At 36.8% G+C, this 7735-nt stretch overlaps 1 pseudogene; it reads left to right on the top strand.

Moving 5' to 3' along the window:
• Positions 1-4550: 4550 nt before the first annotated feature.
• LOC114622458 lies at positions 4551-4920 on the top strand (annotated as a pseudogene).
• Positions 4921-7735: the final 2815 nt, after the last annotated feature.

Below are 7735 nucleotides of genomic sequence, written 5' to 3'. Positions count from 1 at the left end.
TTATTTGTAAGAAGTTTAAGGGTGGGTTAGAGCTATAGGAACAAGTAATTTTCTTTCTGTCTTAACGTGTATTGAATTTACCTTTTTGTTGTTGTTGTTGTTTAATACCTTCTGCACTTTCTTCTCAATGGAAATAAGCATCTGTTAGTATTGCCTGTGACCTGGGATGTGAGCACACAGGGTTTGGACTGTGCATTGTACTTGGCTAGCTGGTGGTATTTGGCCCATGGGGCCATCTTCAGATGGAAATTGCTGTCTTTAGTTTTCATGACGATACTATTGTGCTCTTCCCTAAGGTTCCCAACCATTTTAAGTCTCAGGACTCCTCCTTTTCACTTCGTGTTTCTTCACCATTCTCTTTTCTCTTGGGTCCCAGTTTTTTATCTTGATTGTTTTTCCATTTCCAGGGCAGTTTCACTACTTTATAAATATCACATGTGTACTGATGGATACATTTTACTTTCCAGCTCTGTCTACCTGGTTCCCTTGATGGCCAGGTCAGATTTTTATAGACATTCCAAATTTGAAGGGTCTGACACATTACGTGTATCTTCCACTAGCGACCTTAGACTTGCTTCTCTCCCACAGCTGTGATGGAATCTACAGTAACCTTTAAAAGTCTAGGCTGTGACAGAATCTCTTCCATGCCTGCAGACTTTCACCACCAGGAATATCCTCACATGTCCTTTTCATTGTTAGCTCTCATGCATCCAGCTTAGCATGGGAAGTGTGATTCTATCCTACATGTTCTGTTGGTGTTGACTTGGTACTAGCTCTTTATATTTGAATAATTATTAACTGAAAAATTATTTCCTCTACCCCACTGTCTTCCAGGAACACAATGAAACCATACCTGTTTTAATTTGCCAATTTCTTCTTGGCAACAAGAATGTCCTATGTCTCCAGCACATAGAATGATCTTGTCGGATCTTGAATTTTGACTGAGTGAGTGACTTCTTTGTATCTTGCAATGACCTGTAACTTCAGCCGCAACACATTTTTGCTTCTTCTAAGTAAAGTGTTTTTCAAATCTGGTCTTTTATCATGATTCTCATTGGTTTTTCTCAGAAGAGCACTTCAAAGCCTTGCCTACCCTCAGTCCAGTTTTACTTAACCAGTCATTAGGGTTATTACTTCTAGACAAATAAGATAGATGTTCTCTCTTGCTCCAGAGTCACTGCAGTTTTTACACTCAGTGATAATTTTTACATGATTCCCACCTTTCAGAGTATAAGGCCACCAACTGGCAGGTTCTTACCTGTGCTGTGGCTGCTACGACACATGATGAGTTGTCATGTGACGATGGCACGATCACTTCCTCTGACTTTGGACTCTGCCTTCTCAGCTAAGGAAATTCTTGTTTAGTTTTCTAGCACATTCTCATGTTTACTTGTAAGCATTTTTCATCATCACTAGTGCCAATATGTGACATTTAGGTCATCTTTCCAGTACTGCTACAACTGTGGGCATGAAGAGATTTGTGACGAATATCCTCACACCATGTGTTGATTTTATCTTTTGGTCAACACATATTATGACCCATTTTATTGCTTTTCCAGCATTCTGTTAGTGATAGAGTGTACTTCTGAGTTAATTTTAAAGATATTATATTTATTTTTAAGTAAATGTGTCTATATATGTATGCATGTGCATATGTATGTGTGCATGCACATGTGTGCGAGAACAGATTGCCACAGGCCAGAAGAAGGCATTGGATTCCCTGGAGCTGTCATTACAGGCAATTATAAGCCACTTGACATGGGTGCTGGGAACCAAATTGGGATCCTTTGCAAGAGCAGTGCACACGTTTAATCAATGACCAATCCTTTCGACCTCTGGTTTCATTTTAAATATACTTTCCCATTCATGGAGAATTTATCTTTGAGTGGCTGTGTTGGAAGACATCTTGAGTATCCATTCTCCACAATCTAAATCAAGTCTTCTTATTACTCCTTGTCTTCTTTCCCGGTTTGTGTTTGAGTGAAGGTCTCCTTTGAAGATTGAAGCCTTGGAGGTCAACCTACCATCTACTTCTTCTGAGCATCATGTTCTTGTGGGACTTATTAGAGCCCCAACCAAAGCTATAATTCAAGTATTTTTCTTAGCCAACAAAATTGAGCAATGGACAGTATAAATAGAATATCTTAAAATTAATGTGCAGATGACAAATGATTAGCTACTACATTCCTAAAAATGGGTTATTTATTAGTATTAGAAATCTGGGGCCTGGAGAAATGGCTCAGTGAATGAAATGGTTGCTGTGGAAATATGGGGATCAGGATTTAGAACCTTAGCACCCACATAAAAGTCAGGTGTGGGTGTGTGTATATATAATACTAATGATGGAGAGACAGAGTATGGATTCATAGTTCCCAGGCCAAGGTGAAAGAGTGAATACCAGGCTCACTGTGAGCCCATAGACTGTGAATAGTTCACAATGAAGGTTGGGCTCAGTAAGAAGTCCTTCTCCACATCATGCTTATTCATTGTCTATTCTAGATTGGTTATCTGTATTTTTCTAGTAACCAGAGGCCATAATTGTCTTTGAAAGATCTTTTGATATCCTAAATGCCCTTAAACATCCAGCCTAGGTTCTGCCACCCTTAAGTCTCATTTTCTCCTGTTTACATATACTTCCTGCATTACATAGTCTAAACAGTCTTGTTCTTGAATTGTTGGTATCATTTGAGCAATTCTACTGCAGTACAAAGCGACTCTAGTATAATCCATTAAATAAAACAAAACTGTCATTTACTCTATAATTATAATCATCACACATCAATTATACATGTTAGTAGGATTTCCTGTGATATGTCTATGCATGCACTGAGCGTCAGTCATATCTACCTGTCCACCTGTTCTTTTACTTTTTTCTTTTATTTTTCTATATCAAAGATTTAATTTAGGTCCTTATGAATGCTAGGAAAATATCTACCCATGAGCTATAGTTCTTAGCTTTTCTATTTTTGGCTCTTAGCCCTTCATCTAAAGCCTCTCTAAGTTCCTACAAGCCCCTCTTAATTTCTTCCTGTCCCTCTTCTCTTTCTTCTCTTTAGTGACTACTCTCCTGTCCCATATAGCTGTTAGGTTGATTTATGAGTTTTCATAAGAGTGAGGACATATAACACTTATTCTTCTGCCTGGCTTACTTTAATAAATATAATGGTCTCTAATTCTCTCCATGTTTCAAATGGTAAAACTTCATACCTTTTTTATGGCTGAGTACCTTACAAGCACCAAACATTTACCACATTAAAAATACCATGAATCCCCAAAAGGATACTGTAGATATTCCCACATTTTGGCTGTTGCAGAAAGTATTGCAATAACCACTGGAGTAAAAGTATCTTTTTTGTGTGAAGATAAGATTTAATTTCTTTTAGAATTATTAAATAATAGGATAGTTTCTTTTTCTGTTTTTTTTTGAACAATCTTTCTACTATTTTCTACAATGACTTTACTGACTTACATCCCCTCTCATGTGTTTAAGTGTCTTCTACTTTTGATCTTTTAAATATCTCTTATTTCTTACCTTCCTGCCAATAACCATTCTATCTGAGATGAGATGATACCTTGTTTAGTTTTTACTTCAAGTACAAGTGAGATAGAGTGGGTTTCCATGTTTGTCTGTATGTCTCCTTTTGAGCAGTGTGTGTCTGTTCTTTAGCCCACTGTTAATCGTCAGTTTTTTTTGCGTTTGTCTTCCAAGTACTTCTACGTTCTGTATGTTAGCCCAGTGTCTGTTCAGGCTCTTGAAATGTTTTCTCTATGTTGCTTATGGTAGATTCCTAGATTCATATTTAACATTTATGTCTTTGAGTTGGTTTTTTTGTGTTATTAGAGAAAGGGATCTAGCTTGATTTTTTTTGTATCTTAATATTCAAAATTTCCAGCACTATTTATCAAACAGATTTTTTTCACCACTGTATGTTTTTGACACCTTAAAACAAGGCATTCTAGCATATGACCAACAGAGTCAAGAGTAGAGGCTGAAGCCAAGATTCATGTACTTTCTAATCATTTCCTCTATATTGTATCCTATGCATTTTAGACAAAACAGTCATGAAATGAAACAGTCTCAAATGTTTAGGTCAAGCTCTTTATTGAGATATTAAAGATTTTAGTCTTATCCAGCTGAAGATGAGCTCTGCTTGAGTGTATGTTTCCATCTCTGAGAAAAATCAAGGCCACTGATATTCCAGTGTTTCTGGGTATAAGTCTTGTCTAATATCATCATACAGTGCTCTGTACTACAATGAATATCAAGAAAATAATTCTATTTTCATCCAAGTTTCACACAACATATTGGTTATTTAAAATACTTTTCTATATTTAGTTGCAAATTCTCATACTTATGAATTCTCATGTCCCAGATGTGGTACAGATATTTCAATGGGCATAACTACTTCCACTAATACTCTCCCTCCCTGTCCTGGATTTCATCCCATCACTGAGAATTATAGCCATAAGAAGTGAACAAGTGATAACTCTGTGTATTCGGCCCTCCTACCCTCTTTCTGCTATCTTCCTGCACTGTCACTACAGTGTGCATGAATGTTCTGGCAGATTCTATCTAGAGTAACAACAATGCTGAGAAGAGAGGCAAATGCCAGGTACTCATCAGGCATTGTTTGGTTCCTAACTGTGATGATGAAGCGTAGTTACAGTGGTAAATTTGAGATCATTGATGATCACGGAGTCGGGAAAATCTTTGTGAACCTCACAGGCAGGTTGAACAAGTGTGGAGTGATCAATCCTAGATTTGAGGTATAACTCAAAGAGCTAGAAAAATGGCAGAACAGTCTTCTACCATCACGGCAATTTGGTTTCATTATACTGACAACCTCAGCTGGCATCATGGACCATGAAGAAGCAAGACAAGAAGATACATGAGGGAAAATCCTGGGATTCTTTTTCTAGAGATGTAAAGCATAAATAAAAAGCTTCTGTGGACTGTTAAAAAAAAAATAAAAAGAAGTGAGCAAGCTAACTGTTCTAGCATGGAAACATGAAACCTTATTTGTGATAATGGAATTTGACTTGTCTTCTTTCTTTCACTTTTAATAATATCATAATGCTGATGCATCTGAATGTAATTAGCATGGACAGTCTTAAGAAATGCTTTACCGTACCAGAAAATGTGGATTAGAATTTAAGTTATTGTTTTTTCCAGACGCTGGCTTTGGGGCCAGGCCAAATGGATTTCTGGTTCTTAGACTGTGATGATCAGTGTGACTGTGGGTGTCTGTTGCCAGATTAAATCTACAAGTAGACCTTTCTCTTCTTAGTGACAATAACTGTTTTTTTTTTTTTTATGGTGTCAATGAGAATGAACGAATTATATTATTTTTTGAGGATGGATAGAAGGAAACAACTACAAATCAGCAAGTGAAAAAAATTCTTTTTTCCTTACCTTTTTCCCTCCTCAGTTTCATTCCTTCTGTGGAACTGGGGGTGGAGGGAATTCATTTCTCTTTCACGTAGATAATGGAAAGCTGAGACTTAAGATCGATGGTTCATTTCCTACCCATGAATTATTCATGTGAAACGGAAAGGCAAGAGATACATGGTATGAAGATTAATCTCCAAAGCAATACTCAATAAAAGATTTGCTGGACTCTTCTTAACAAATGTACAGTAATCAAATTGAATTTGACCCAGACTGAATCCTAGTTGTCCAGACGTAAGAAACCCGTGAGCAGTATCTTTTACATCGGAATAGTTGATTAGGGCAGGGTCTCATATGGCAGACCCAGGTGTGGGATCTTCAGTGACTCAGGAAACCTCTTAGATGAGCAGGTGACAGTCTGTGGCTTCCTCTGGTTTACAGCTTCCTTTGTGAGGAGTGGGCCTTTTCTCTCTCTAGTTTGATGGCTTAGGTAAGAGACGTAGCTGATGTTTTTAGATTGGAAGTTAAGATGGCCATTTTTATTATATTAATCCTGCCAATCCATGAGCATGGGAGATCTTTCCATCTTCTGAGATCTTCTTCAATTTCTTTCTTCAGAGACTTGAAGTTCTTGTCATACAGGTCTTTCACTTGCTTGGTTAGATTCACACCAAGGTATTTTATATTATTTGCAACTATTGTGAAGGGTGTCATTTCCCTAATTTCTTTTTCAGTCTGTTTATCTTTCATGTAGAGGAAGGCTACTGATTTGTTTGAGTTGATTTTATAACCAGCCACTTTGCTGAAGTTGTTTATCAGGTTTAGGAGTTCTCTGGTTGAAGTTTGGGGGTCACTTAAGTATACTATCATATCATCTGCAAATAGCGATATTTTGACTTCTTCCTTTCCTATTTGTATCCCTTTGACTTCTTTTTGCTGTCTAATTGCTCTGGCTAAGACTTCCAGTACTATATTGAATAGGTAGGGGGAGAGTGGGCAACCTTGTCTAGTCCCTGATCTTAGTGGGATTGCTTCAAGTTTCTCTCCATTTAGCTTGATGTTGGCTACTGGTTTGCTGTAAATTGCTTTTACTATGTTTAGGTAGGGGCCTTGAATTCCTGATCTTTCCAAGACTTTTATCATGAAGGGATGTTGAATTTTGTCAAATGCTTTCTCAGCATCTAGTGAGATGATCATGTGGTTTTTTTCTTTAAGTTTGTTTATATAGTGGATTACATTGATGGATTTCCGAATATCTTGATTATAGAATTTGTTTATTGGAGAACTTAAAACTCAAACAACTGTGCATTTTAAGTAAATTGCTAATTTCTGGAGATTTTAGACAGTGCTCAACTGGACTCCCATTGGCTCCTAGATTCTGTTTAGCATAGCACTAGCATTGTCTTGCAGTTAATATTGCCACCGGTGTTTTTAGATATATTTAATTTTATTTATAAAATAATACTCCATTGTACGTCATTGTTGTGTAGGTTCTTTTGCTTTTTTTGATTTTGGGAACTTTAAAAAACTGTTTACATATATGCACGCTGTGTCATGTGGTTTTGTCTTGAAAAATGGAAATGAAAAATGGGGAAAAGTGACAAAGGGGGAGAAAAATAGGAGTGCAAAAAATAAGAGATAAATAAAATAAACCAAATAAAAGCTAGGTAGATATAAGCAGTGGTACATACCTCAAAATTAAGTGAAATAAATATTAATACATATTTAGAGTTCATAATTGCATTTTGAGTTCTAACTTATTGAATAATCTATTCTATTATGTTTTTGAAATAGACATATTAGTAGCATTATAAGTATTCATGATCAACTAAAATATATATATATATATATATATATATATATATATATATATATATCTCACATACACACACACTATAGTGCTAATGTGTGGTTAGAGAATCAGAAATAATGCTAGCTTAGCTAGGGCTAAGTGCAACTTTGGAACTTTGGACACTGGGAACACAGCCTCTATAGATGTATCAGGTCCAGGTGCAGAGCTTCAGATATCTGTGGGACATGCACAGGGATCTGAAAGTCTTTCTGTGTCTGGGATGGGACTGGAAACATGGGGAGTGTTATCTGTAAGGTTCTCAGTTCCACACGGTTCTTAGGTGGCCATGGCAGGAGTCATCATAGTGGGCCTTGTACTTTATTGACCATTTGAGTTTCAGTAGGATTGTTTGTATGAGCGTAGGTTGGCAATTATTTACATGGTTATAGGTAACTTACCAGTGACTGTACCACTATAGCTACTCTTCTGGCAACCATTAACTGTCAATAGTTCTACAGGGAGTACTGATCTCTTGTGAGTTTCCACTGAATCCA

This window comes from Grammomys surdaster, unplaced genomic scaffold, assembly GCF_004785775.1.
Source record: "Grammomys surdaster isolate TR1022 unplaced genomic scaffold, NIH_TR_1.0 188, whole genome shotgun sequence".
NCBI lineage: Eukaryota > Metazoa > Chordata > Mammalia > Rodentia > Muridae > Grammomys > Grammomys surdaster.
Note: the sequence above shows the minus strand (reverse complement) of the source record. Positions and strands in the feature narration are given on the sequence as shown.